We start from the raw sequence: 14,221 nt of genomic DNA on the forward strand, positions 1-14,221 counted from the left end.
CAAAGTCTTAGTGAAAGAGGTAGTACTTCATCAGGGCATCACATTCATTCATGCCTTGGAAGGTTCTCAAGTGTAGAGAAGAGGAGCTGCCAGAACAAAATTTTGGAGGTACAAAGAAAAAATAAAGACGAAACCCAGAGAAACAGGATGATAGAGAAGCAATGAGAACTTTGGTTGACCTGGGTCACAGTGTGCATGGAAGGAATTATTTTTATGTAGCAGCCTCCTAACTGGTACTGTCACTTCCATGTTCTACCATCTCTAAGACATCTTATGCACCACTGCAGGAAAAGGTATCCCAAATGCTGCCTTTACTAAGTGTCCTCTCAAAACACCATCCTCACAGGGCGCCTGGGTGGCTCAGTCGGTTAAGCATCCGGCTTCAGCTCAGGTCACCATCTCACAGCCTGTGAGTTCAAGCCCCGCGTTAGGCTCTGTGCCGATAGCTCAGAGCCTGGAACCTGCTTCAGATTCTTGTCTCCCTCTCTCTCTCTCTCTGCCCCTCCCCTGCTCATGCTCTCTGTCTCTCACAGATAAATAAACATTAAAAAAAAAACTGCCCTCTCTTCCCATGGCTTATGCAATGAAATTCAAACACTCTGACACAATATCCAGGATCCTCTGTAACTCCATTTTCCTTATTTGCTATTGCAGAAAACACACCCCAAACAATCACTACATGGCTACACTATGGTAAGCAATGTATACAACACAAAAGATGGATCAACCAAGGACTTTGCTGGGAAGACATCTCTTCCACTATGCTACTCACATAAGCTTGAAGCTAAATTAAAATATAAGGTAGTTTTTTTATTAAATACCAATTATTAAAATCGCCAATAATTATGATAGAAATTAATTAAGCAAATAGAAAACCAGTATATGCTCAAGGAGGAAAGTGAACTTCCCTAAAAAAAAAAAAATAACTCAATTTAACTTCATTATTTCTACTTTATAACAATTGTGACAGTTTTCCTGAATCCCAGTGATAAGCTCAAATGTTCGCCTTTGTTTATGAGCAAACGAATAATGTTTCTTAGAATTTGACTTGGTTTCTGCATAAAGGAGAAACTAAGATATGGGGGTTCTAATTCTTATCTATAAATTCCCAGGACTTCAGAGAAGCCAAATAATTGTTAACTATTTAATTTCTGTCAGTCATCATGAAAGACACTGAGTTTCGTCTACCTAGCAAGGTTTATTAGGATGTTAAATAAAAAACATATATTCAACAGTACAATTCTTTAAAAAAAATCGTTGCCCATATTAAAGATAAGAATAGGCTTAACTACAGAAAAAAGTTTTAAAAGCACAATATTTCTCCTCTTTGATCTAAGAATGAATATGAGTAATAGTTTGGGAATTACCATGGGTATTTCTTTCATCCAATATAGAAAGTCTTCCTTACACATTATAAAACATGGATAATTCACTTTGAACTGATGGTACGAATTGATACCTTTCACCTACCCAAAGCCCAATTTTCTACATTGATGACCAAAGAAATATTCAAAGACAGGTTAAAAACAAATCTTTCATTGCTAAAAACTGGGATGGTGCTAAAAGTCCACGGTCTAGCCTTTGCGACGAGAAAATATGCCCACAAAGAATCAAGAAAAACAACCCCCAAACTTAGAAATTCAAAGATATAGGAGCAAAGAGCAGATCCCAAGCCTTTCGGTAGTAATGAGGCTGCTGGCACCATGGCAGCTCATTACTTCCAGTTGACTCTTGAGTCAATATGCTGAACAGAAAGGGAAGAGGGTAGTGACAACAAACTCACAACAGTAAAGTGCCAGATGGAGAAGGCAGAGGGGACTGCCCCTAACTCTGGACTGTCCTAAAAATACAGAAATAAAAACTTCTCAGGTAGAGTAATGCTTTTCCATGTGGCATGACTGCTCCTTCTATACCTCACTCAGGCCACTACATTTTCATGCTAAAAACCTAGAGTGTATCCCCCATTTTTCTGCAAACTCACATGTACACTGGCAACATTTATTTTATGAATATTAAGTCATTACATTTAAAACCCAACAGATCCTGATTTTCTCAACCAAGTAGAATTTAAGAATTTAAGCTAAGGGAGATACAATTAGAATCCCACTAATGTTTTCTTCTTTTCTGAATTTTCACAAAGAGGACATATTTACAACCCAGTGTGACACATAAAAGCTTTTTTGACTAGCAAGACAATGTGAGCTCTTATTGATTGAATTGTTGCATGGACAAATATATATAACTACTTGTAATTATACAATTTATTTATAATTAATATATTAATATATAAGGCTGTATTAATCATAAAAAGAATATTACAAAACTATATATATATATGTGTGTGTGTGTGTGTGTGTATATATATATACATATATATGTATCTCCCAGCAGATCATTGTTTAAAACCCTGCAATTAAAACACCAGATTAATTGACAATATCATTCACCTGCCAACTCTAGGTATAAACTTGCCCTTATTCCTAACGTTTTTGCATATTCTCTAGATATGTTCCAGTTAAGTGAGGATTAGCAGTAATTTTCACAAATTCCTTCTGTTTCTTTATCTGGAATCCAAAGTTTCTAATATGAATACTTATCAATTTAAATTATGTTTAAAACATATATAAATATGCAAATAAGAGGAGGAAGCTAGCTACATGCAAAACTATGTTTAACCATATTCTACAATCTTGAAAACGAGAATCAAATTTGGAAGATCTGTATTACCAGACTTCAACTTATGACTAAGTTACAGTAACCAAAATCGTGTGGTACTGGCATATGGGTAGACAAATAAATAAATGGAGCAGGACAAACAGTTCAAAACCAGGCACAGATTCAGAGAAAACTCTTGTGAAACATAAATCTGACAAAGGACTTCTATCCAGAGAGTATACATAACTACTACCAATAAATAAGGCCAACGACCCCATTTTAAACATGGACAAAACACAAACCAAGAGTTCACATGTGAACATATTTGAATAGACAATCAGCAAATGAAAAAGTGCTCAACATCATTGGGCCTGCAGAAAATACAAATTAAAACCTTAACAAGCTGCTACTAGACACCCACTAGAATGGCTAAATTAAAGACCCTGACCGCACTAAGCACTGGCCAGAATGTGTAGCTAGTGGAATGCTAATACACTTCTGGTGGGAATGTGAAATGGTACAGTCTCCTTGGGAAAAGACCAGTCAGTTTCTTGTCACGTTAAACATACTCCTACTTTTGACTCAGCATTTCTACTCCTAGGCATACAAAATGAGAAATAAAAACATATGCTCGTGAAAAGATTTACACAAGAATGTGTATAGCAGATTTATTCCTAATACCCTAGACTGGAAGTAACTCAAATGTCCATCAGCAGAAGAGTAAACAAACAAACAGTGTTATGTTCTTACCATGGGGTACTACTCAGTTAGAAAAAGGAACAAATCACTAATATACACCAACAACATAGATGAATCTCATAAACATTATGCTGTGTGAAAGAAGCCAGTGCAATTAAGTGCAAAATGTATCATTACATTCATCTGAAGTTCTAGATCAAGAAAAATTAATCCTTGGTGGGGATGGGGGCAGTTGACTGACTGGGAAGGGACATAAGGAAGCTTTCTAGATGATAGACATATTTTATATCTTGATAGGGTTTGGGTTACATTTGTGCATTTCAGTGCCTGTAAATTTTACTTCAAAAAGCTATTTAAAAATTACAGTAATGATGAGGGGAGAGACAAAACAAAAATGACAAAAAAGTGAGATAACTCTTGAAGCTGGTGATGAGTACAGTATTCTGTTTGCTTTGTATATGCTTCATTTTTTCTAATATAAAATGTAAAAAAAAAAAGCAGTTTTCTTACATAGAGAATTATATTTACAAAATGAATTATCTGGCCTAATTATGTGCAATACCTAGTAATAGTCACCCATTGTAAAAGAAAACTATGTTTCAAAAAAATTAAATAATTCTTTTTTCCAAAACTTCACATGCCATGTTTTAACTGCAGGGGAAAAAAAATCCATAAAATATTAACACAGAAAGAAACATTATGCATTAGACTTACTCTGACATTGAATATCACTTCTCACAGTGCAACATGTACATTCCAGATACTGGTAAAAATCTAACTTTGTAGCATGGATTATTATATTAAAGAAAAGAAAATCATGGGTTAACAATGTTTTAATTACTGTAGATCAGCATGGGAAATCATAGAATTAGGAAGGTAGCTATGTTTCTGAAAAGGATTATGATATTAACCAAAATCCATTTTTCAAGTTACTTTGGTAATATTTTTGGCATTCATGTCTTCCTCACAGTTTCTAAAATAAACAAACAGATACTTTAATAGTGTAAATATATCAGTCTAATTGAAAGGAATATTTTTGTCCTTACCACATTTTTAGAGATTTTTCTCTGCCCCTATCAGAATCAACTGATTGTTTTAAAGCTCCCTCAACATAACTCTTTGTTATTTTTTTCTTTTTCTTATCAATATTTCTCCTACACATGCTACCACATTGATTTCTAGACTCTCAGTTCCTACTGTATTATAATTTTTGTCCTTTCCTTTTATAATGTTTTATTTTTTAGCAGGCTTTGTAGCCTATTATAATTGTTTCTTTGACAGTGACTCCATACAATGCATTCCTTAATTCTAAACAGTACCTATGCACTCACTCAACGACAATTTGCTGTATCCACATTTAACCTGTTTTCAAACAGTTCTTAAATTTCAATTGCATTGGCAAAAAACTTTCATTGTCCCTTATTCTGTATTAGATAATTGTTCAAAGAAGATCATATGTACACATGAACATCTTCACTACACTCTCTCAGAGTTGGTTGGTTAGAAATGATACTCTATATCCAGATGATACATAACCAATCACTGTGTGGTCATTCTGAACCAGCTGCTGAAGTCCATATACTGAATTCAGAGTACATGTTGACACAGTCCACTGTGGGGCAGAAGTGACTTCCAATCAAGCCCATCTTGTAGAGCCAGTGTAACAACCACACTATCTTTCATAGTATAAATGGGCAGAAAAGGCTAACAAGGGTCCTTTATTCCCTTCAGAACTGAAGCATTTTTAAAGCCACCACCATCCTACTTCCAAAGCAAAAAAACAAAATTATGGGGTCAATTTGTGATAGATAAGTCTTGGGCTGATTCTGTTTAGTTTGTATAATCCTCAAATATGTACCCCTTTTATGGTAAAAAGAGTGGTTATTCAGTTTTCTATCTTTAACTCCTTTGTTGTGAGTGGTGCATGTATAGAGTCACTGATAATCTCAGAATTAGAAAAGATTTGTAAGCTCTCAAGGTCCATTAGTAAGAGGCCTTTCCATTTATAACTTCCCCCATGTCTCCCAACATTTATTATTGTGAGAACACATCTACTTTGTTGTCAAAGGGCATATTTGAAGGAATTATCAACTAGGGCAGGGTTCATGCATTTAAATATTTACTCTGGACCTAAATCACATGGCACAGACGCATGAAATTTAAACAAAGTCTTTGGAAATTTCAACGTGTTGACCTAACTGTGCACAGCAAATTCATTGTTTTTTGCCAGCTCCCGAAGGCCCACTCTTACAGTCTATGCACCCAGACTGTGGAGTATTCCAATAAGATCTCCATAAACATATGGCTAGATGCTTACTTCTGATGATTCACTTATTTATCTTGCTGTCTAAATGTTGCTGACATGGAGGCTTTAATTATTGGGGTACATTTTAGTCACTAGGATACTCACTTTATAGGCAATACTGAAACATTTATGTTTAAGCTAGTTTTTAGCTTAAAAACTAAGGTGACAAAGAGAGTTAGTATACTAATTAATTTGATAGTTCTTATTCCAGAGATTTCAAAGATACAGGCACCATAATATAAAAATTACCCATATGGTTTTTTTTCACATTCTTTTTTTTTAAATATAACTTATTGTCAAATTGGTTTCCATACAACACCCAGTGTTCATCCCAACAGATGCCCTCCTCAATGCCCATCACCCACTTTCCCCTCTCCCCTACCCCCCATCAACCCTCAGTTTGTTCTCAGTATTTAAGAGTCTCTTATCGTTTGGCTCCCTCCCTCTCTGTAACTTTTTTTTTTCCCTTTCCCCTCCTCCATGGTCTTCTGTTAAGTTTCTCAGGATCCACATAAGAGTGAAAACATACGGTATCTGTCTTTCTCTGCCTGACTTATTTCACTTAGCATAATACCCTCCAGTTCCATCCACGTTGCTGCAAATGGCCAGATTTCATTCTTTCTCATTGCCAAGTAGTATTCCATCGTATGTATAAACCACATCTTCTTTATCCATTCAGCAGTTGGTGGACATGTAGGCTCTTTCCATAATTTGGCTATTATTGAAAGTGCTGCTATAAACATTGGGGTACATGTGCCCCTATGCATCAGCACTCCTGTACCCCTTGAAAATTACCCATATGTTGACTGATAATACAAATGAGGAAAATTGATCCTTCTCCTCCAGCTTTATTGTTTTTCTCAATATATCCCCAAGCATAAAAGTCATGTTCTGGTCTGGCTCAAGCTAGCCACAAAAGAAAATCCTGAACACGCCTTCTCTCACAAACATTAAATCTACAGCCACATATGGAACAATTTCCTCCGCAAAAAAAAAAAAAAAAAAAAAAAAAAAAACCAAAAACTAAAAACTGTGTGACTTGTCCATGTCTGAAAAATTGAAAAATTGAGAGAAGATCCACTTCAAAGGGAGTAGGAGAGCCTGGGACACAATCCCGCCATAAGCCCCTCTTCCAGTCCAACAACCCACAGTTGAGAGGCAACTGAAAACCCAGAGTTCTTCCCTAAGAAGCTAAGGGTTTGTACCTCACATCAAGAACTCCCAACTTTTAAGACGTGCACCTGAGACATGAGCCCCCCAAACATCTAGCTTTAGAAACCAACAGGGCCTGGAATCCAGGAAACCCACAAGGCCGCTGCTATCCAACAACTACTCTTAAAGGGCTCCAGTGCTTGCACTCACCTGGGCAGGGCCCAGCAGGAAGCGGCTGCTAGGAGGGACACCTGGACTTTGCTTGTCTAGGAGCACAGATCTGAAGGGCAGGCATCTGATTTGACACACTTCTGGGGGCCTGCTGGGGTGCTCTCTGGGACAGAGACTAGCAGGCACCTTCTCCATACTCTCTGCATCGCTCCTCCCGGCAGTCGCCATCTTCTTCTCTTTTAAACCCTAAGTACAAAAGTCATATAGTAATATAAAGCCTTCACTATGAGAATTAACCATCATCTCCCTCTTCTTAGCCGTCTTTCTCCACTCCTAATTCTACACATCAGAGGCAGTGCCTTTTAAACTTGGCTATGTATAGTTCTAAAGATGGTTTTCTTCATGCAAAATGAGCTATATTTACAGCTATTTGCCTAATATCAGATTTAGATTTTTCTCCATTTCTTTTCTGCTACTTATATGAAGATTTAGATGATTTATATAATCTCAAACTCCCCCCATTTTTTCTTAGTATAATTAATTATTTTTGATTTCTCTACTGAGGAAGATTGTATAAGAGACAGACTTTCTGAGTACCTTAATATACGAACATCTTTAATTTCATACTCACCCATGATCAATAATTTGGCTGGCGTAAGTATTCTAAGTTTAAATTTACTTTAACTTAGGACTTTGAAGAATTACTCTATCATCTGCTTGTGGAACTGATGGCATGCCCTAACTAGTGGTATCACATTGCATATATGACTTTCTCTTACGAAAAGCTTTTAGAATCCTCTATACCTGATTTCCTGAAATTGCTCACAGATGTCTAAGTTCGGGTCTTTTGTCGTGGAAAAGTCTTTCCTATTTCAAGACGTGTTTCCCTTTAGTTCTGGAAATTTAGTTTAAAAGTTCATTTTGGGGGGAATGTTTTTCACTCCACTTTGTCAGCACTCTCCTGGAAATTTGATCAGTTGAAAACAACTTCTTGGACGGATCTGTTCTATTTTCAAGGAGATTTCTTATCTTCAACAATTGCAAGGTTTCTAAAAACTTTATGCTTGCATGCATATTTTTAATTTTGGAGAGTTCTTTTGCTCTCTTTTTCCTTCTCATTACATTTTATTGATATATGGGTAGAATACAAATGTATTCTTGAATTTCTGCAGGCTGTTAATTAAAAGGGGGGAAGAGGAGGTGAGGTTGTTTATTCAATTCTTCTCTGGATCAGTGTATTTATCTTATCTTTTTCAATACTTTGAACATATTCCTCAAATACCTAATGAATGCTTATAGTCTCTCCAAATTTTAAAGAAAAAGAAAAGTTACTTAGAGTGTTTGTGTCCACAGGCATTTGCTAACAGTAGACTCACTTTAATGTGAGTGGCCAATAAATGGGCAGCTTGTTGGGGAATCCCTTCTAGGGTGAACGTATATGAGAAGTAGAAGAATGATTTCCAAGGATGTCCATATCCTAAGCTTCAGAACCTGTGAATGTGTTTGGTTACTTGGCAAAGGGGAATTAAGGTTGTAGACTGAAGTTTGCGAATTAGCCTCCATTAACACAAGGAGATTATCCTGGATTATTCTAGTGAACCCAGAGTATTCACAAGGGTCGGTAAAAGTGGAAGAGTGAATTGAAAAAGAAACCCAGAGGATGACAGTATAAAAAGGACTCTGCTGACCGTTGCTGGCTGTAAAGATGGAAAAGGTGCTGGTGGGACAAGAAAAGCGGGCAGCCTCTACAAACTGGAAAAGGTAAGGAAATGTGTTCTCCCCTTAAGCCTCCAGAAAGGAACCCAGTTCTGCAGACGTCCTGCAGACGGCCCACTGAGACCCATGTTGGATGTCTAACCTACAAAACTGTAAAATAATAAATTTGTATCATTTTAAATCACCCTATTTGTGGTAATTTGACACAGCAGCAATTGTAAACTAGTACAGATTTTGGTACTCAGAGTAGGGTGCTACTATAACAATACCTAAATAAACGGAAGGGGCTCTAGAATTGGTTGGGAAGTGGCAGAGGCTGGAAGAATTTTGAGGAGCATGATAGAAAAAGCCTAGAGGGACTTAAGCAGACCATTAGTAGAAATATGGGTAATAATGATTCAAAAGGGAGTGAGGAGCATGGTAGAGAAGACAGATATCACTTTGGAGAATCCTTAAATCATAAACAGACTGTTGGTAGATATATTATAGACATTAAAGATACTGCTGGTGAAAACTTCGAAGAAAATGAGCTACATGTTATTTGAAACTTTCAGCTCCTTTATTATTTCTTTTCATGAGTAGAGTTTCATCCTCTGAGTAGAATACAATGTGTTCCTGAATTTTTGTAGGCCATTAAAAGGGATAGGAGGCTAAGGAGATTGTTTAATTCCACTTCCTCAAGGGTCACTTTTTCGTTTATCTTGTTCTTTCCTTACTTTGCAGACTTTCCTCAATTGTCTAGGAAAGAGGATCCTTGTAACAGAGTGGCAGAGAGCTTAGCAGAATTGTGTCCCGAAGTTCTGTAAAAGCAGAACTTTTAAGCGATAAATTTAGATATTTAGTGGAGGAGATTCCAAGCCAAGTGTTAAAGGTGTGAATAGGTTTTTTCTTGCTTTTCATTAGAAAATGTGAGAGCAAAGGGAGAAATGCAGCAAAGAACTGTTTAAAAGGAATCAGAACTTGACACTTTGGGAAACTCTCAGCCTATTCGATTGCAAAAGATACACTTTGGGAAACTCGGCCTATTCGATTGCGAAAGATGCTGAAATTAAGAGACCACTCCCAGGAAATCCCACTCTAGAGAAACAGTTCAGACTGTCACTGAATAGTTTCGTTGATAACTGAGAAAAATCAGTAGAGAATTCAGACACACCAAATATTAAGCATGCACCTCATAGATCCCCTCAGCCAGCTAAGCAGAAGCTACAACAGACATGGAAATATCCAGGGAGATGTATGAAAGAGAGTCTTTTGCTAGTGAAGTGAATTCTAAGACATACATGAGTGAACAAGGTTCTTGAAAATGTTTGCCAGCAGAGCACTACCTGCTTGGACTGAAAGAGACAGAGAGAAGATAAAATGAAAGAGCAGTTTTAAAAATTATCACTAATAATACAATGCAAATTGTCCTGAAGCCAAATTTATTCATTGACCTGTATCTTCAGATCCAGGTTTAGTATTTTTGTCAAGACTGCTTCATAGAATATATTGTATATTTCCACCACAAGATGAATATTGCCTAATTGTCTCTTTTTCGTTTTTGTTTTTAAGGGTTTTTTTTGGGGGGAGGGTGGGAGGGGACAGAGGGAGAGATTCCCAAACAGGCTCCACACTGTCAGCACAGAGCCCGATGCAGGGCTCAAGCCCACAGATAGTAATATCATGACCTAAGCCAAAATCAAGAGCTGGACACTTTACCAATGGAGCCATCCAGTCTTGTTTTTGTACGTGATGTCACTAGCAACTGATGATTGTTGCCTAGATCCACTAATTCATTAGGAGTTGCAAAGTAACTCAGAATACTGACTCTTCCATTTCTTCATTTACTAGCTTTATTGCTTATGGCTGCTGAATATATTTTTCAAAAAGGTAAAATGACTTTCACGCAAATTTAACATAAATATATGTCTAGGATTTTACTCAACTCATTAATTAATGAGAAAAACAGTAAGATATAAAGAGTGGTTTAGCCTCAGTCAGATGGGCCGGAGACACTTCTGGAAGCCACAGCATAGTGGCTGCCCGAGGAGAACCCCAAGTCCAGTTCAAACTTGAATTGTTTGGCGATGGTGGTATTGGAAAAGCTACATTTGTAAAATGTCTTCTGACTGGTGAATTTGAAAAGAAATATGAAGCCACCTTGGGTGCTGAAGTCCACTCCCTTGTGTTCCATACCAACAGAAGACCTGATAAGATCAATATATGGGATACGGCTGGTTCTGAGAAATTTGGTGGGCTGAAAGATATAGGACATCCAAGCCCGGCGTGCCATTATAACATTTAGTGTAATACCACGGGTTACTTATAAGAATGTGCCTAACTGGCACAGAGATCTGGTATGAGTATCTGAAAACATCCACACTGTGCTGTGTGGCAACAAAGTAGGTGTTCAGGACAGGAAAGCTAAGGCAAAAATCTATCGTCTTCCGCTGAAAGAAGAACCTTCAGTACTATGACATTTCTGCCAAAAGTTACTACAACTTTGAAAAGCCCTTCCTGTGGCTTGCCAGAAAACTAATTGGAGACCCTGACTTGAAGTTTGTCACCATGCTTGCTCTTGCCCCACCGGAGATTGTCATGGACCCAGCTCTGGCAGCACAGTATGAACAAGATCTAGAGGTTGCTCAGACAACTGCTGTCTCAGCTGAGGATGAGAATCTGTGAGAAAGTGCAGCATCTAGTTCTATAGGCAACTGTCCTGTGATGTCAGTGGCACAGCGTGTTTGCCACTTTATTACATAGCTGAGCAGAACAGGTGCTTAATCTCTGGGATCCCGAAGGAGATGAATAGGCTTCAGAGTGAATGTGACAGCTTAAAAAGTACCTTCAGTTGTTGGACTTGTGTATTTTAGCTGTTTTGGAACACAGTTGTTTCCTTCCTGAGTTGCAAATAGAAGACTGTTACAGTCACATCACAGAAAAAGAACATTTTGAGGTGCTAAGAATTTACCGTCAATTTAATAAAGGAATGTTAGAGGCAGTTTGTTAGATTATATACCAACTGGTTGGTGTTTTATGTTTAGGGTTATCTTTTCCACTGGATAGAAATAATGTGTTCATCTACTAGACAAAAATCTACAGGATAATATGTACTTAATATGTAACTTCACTAAGCCTATAATCTTTGATCAATAGGCTTAACGTTGTCCAGCTTTGTGTATCTTTTTAAAGGTAATCTTTTCCTCATCAACTGTTTGGTCACTACGAAGTACAGTTCTCATAGACAAGCCAGGTTAAATCCTGGGTTCTTTCCTGTAATTCCTTCACACTCTCCTTTTCAGATTCCTCATTTCTCCAACCGTATTCAAAACAATGAGCTTCTTTAAAAAAATATATTATTAGGACCTCATGGATTTCAACATATTTGATGGTGTTTCAACCCATCGCAGTTATTATCCACATGTTTTTAGCCATCTACTTTTTAAATAAGTAGAAGCATATTGAACATATTTTTCAAAGACATTAAAAAAGAAAAAGCTAGCAAAAGATTCATGTGAAAAGAACCAATGCAAATTGGTCAGTAAGAGGGATCTTGTAAATCTTCAGTGTGCTTGTGGAAACTATAGTTCTATGGAGAAATGGATAGCATGGAGAACATAATAAACAGAGGTAATATTATGAGGAGGAAAATCAGAAAAATCTCAGGTCCCTCAAATTTCACAGTAAAATTAAATGCAACCAAAGTGTTGTCCTAGAAAATTGCATCCTTAATACTTGAAATGAACAGAACCAAACCTTCATATGTGACTGTGAATACCAATTTTTTGATTAGTCACTTTGGCACTTGTGCGCAGATTATTAAAATCAGTATCATACAGTAAATATGAATTTCCTTTTATACACTGCATGATCCCTGTTAGCTTTCTAACTCAAGTTCCTTAGGAAGAAACTTCACTAATCTAGCATTGAATTGGGTTTTGAAGCCAATCTTTTACACAGCAATAGCTCCTTTTGCAAAATAATTTAATTACAGAAATGTGACACACATGAGCATGTTTGTAATGATTAATGAATCACTTCATAAAAAGTGAATTTCCAATGAGCTGAAAAATTTATGTATCAATTAAAACTCAAGAAAATAAGTGTATTAAATATTTTTACTGAGCTAAATTAATCACTAGTTATTTTTAAATAAATATTTTTAATGACATGGAGAGTTAAGAATTTTAAAGCCATGAACAATGGTCTATGGTTGCTATCCTTACCTGAAATACTTCTCTAAATTAATTGCAATCACTGTAAATATGTTTCCCAAACTCATGCAGGGCTCCAAGTTGCCTTTCTTGTTCCTTACTTTTTGTTTGGGATGAGCTGAGAGGCAGCACTCTGTCCCCCTTAAACCATTAAATTCATAGTTTTTCCTGTTGGAGTCAGAGTTGAGTTCCTTCAGCTGTTTTCCCCTCCCCACCCCCCCCCTTCCCCAGCCGCTGCAGAAACTTCTACTTCTTTGGGGTAAATAAGTTCTAAAATTTTTTCCTGACACTTAAATTCTTCTGGGGAAATAGTGTAGATAACACTGTATAGGATGTTAAGCTGTGAAACACTAATGTGTCTAAATATAAGCTGCCTTGTGAGAGTGTCACAGTGAGTCTCAGATGACCGAGGATAACTGAGATGTGTGTCATCGAAATGCCATTATTACTTGTGGGACATAGTTTTAATATGCCTCTTTAATTTGCGTATCAAAATCTTACATGTATATATACATATGTATTTATTTAAAATGCTCTAATTTACACTGAAAGCCAGCATTAGTTTATTAGAACCTTACAGAACAGTCTGTCCATTTTTACTGTAGAGATTCTTCACCTGGATTCAGGAATATCACAATCCTTTGGAATGCTTTTTACCTCTTGCATAATTCCTTTTCACTCTCCTTATCAGATTCCTCATTTATTGAATCTCTAAATACCAGGCTGCTCCAGGACTCACCTTTTGGATCTGCTCTCTTTTCTGTCTAGACTCAATCCCTTAGTGATCTCATCCTACATCAGGGTTCAAAAGCCATCTCTACACAGGTAACTTTCAATTTTAGATCTGCAGCTCAGCTCTCTCCCCTGAACTTCAAGAGAATATATTCAAAGGCCACTCCATTACTGAAGTGTCTCAGGCCACAAATGTAGGCACCCCCTACATGTCTTCACACCTTCACCCCACATTGTGTTCAGTAGTAAACTGAGTAGGCTCTCATTTGAAAATGTCCATAATTCAAACACTTCTCCCCACCTCCACTGCCATCAGCCTGGACCAAGTCATCATCATATCTCCCTGGAATATGGCATGGCCTTGTATCTGATACATCAGGCAATCCTAGGCAGAAAACAGACGACAAATATGAATAATTAAGAAGGATTTAGTAAAGGAACTATTTACAAAGGCCAAGGAGCTGCTACAGGAAATGAGAGAAGCAGCTGCATGGAGAGAGGCACCAGAAGGAACTGTGGCCCTGGTAGATGGACAGGAACAACCAATGGGGACCTGAGCCAGCAAGAGAAGAGCATAAGAAAGAGATAAATCTTACTC

General features: G+C 37.2%; 1 pseudogene; it reads left to right on the plus strand.

The window, feature by feature from the left end:
- The first annotated feature begins 8,687 nt into the window (after positions 1 to 8,687).
- Positions 8,688 to 11,362, plus strand: LOC109251997 (GTP-binding nuclear protein Ran-like; annotated as a pseudogene).
- Positions 11,363 to 14,221: the final 2,859 nt, after the last annotated feature.

This window comes from Panthera pardus, unplaced genomic scaffold (genome assembly GCF_024362965.1).
Source record: "Panthera pardus isolate Hobbes unplaced genomic scaffold, ASM2436296v1 HiC_scaffold_20, whole genome shotgun sequence".
In the NCBI taxonomy this organism is placed as follows: Eukaryota; Metazoa; Chordata; class Mammalia; order Carnivora; family Felidae; genus Panthera; species Panthera pardus.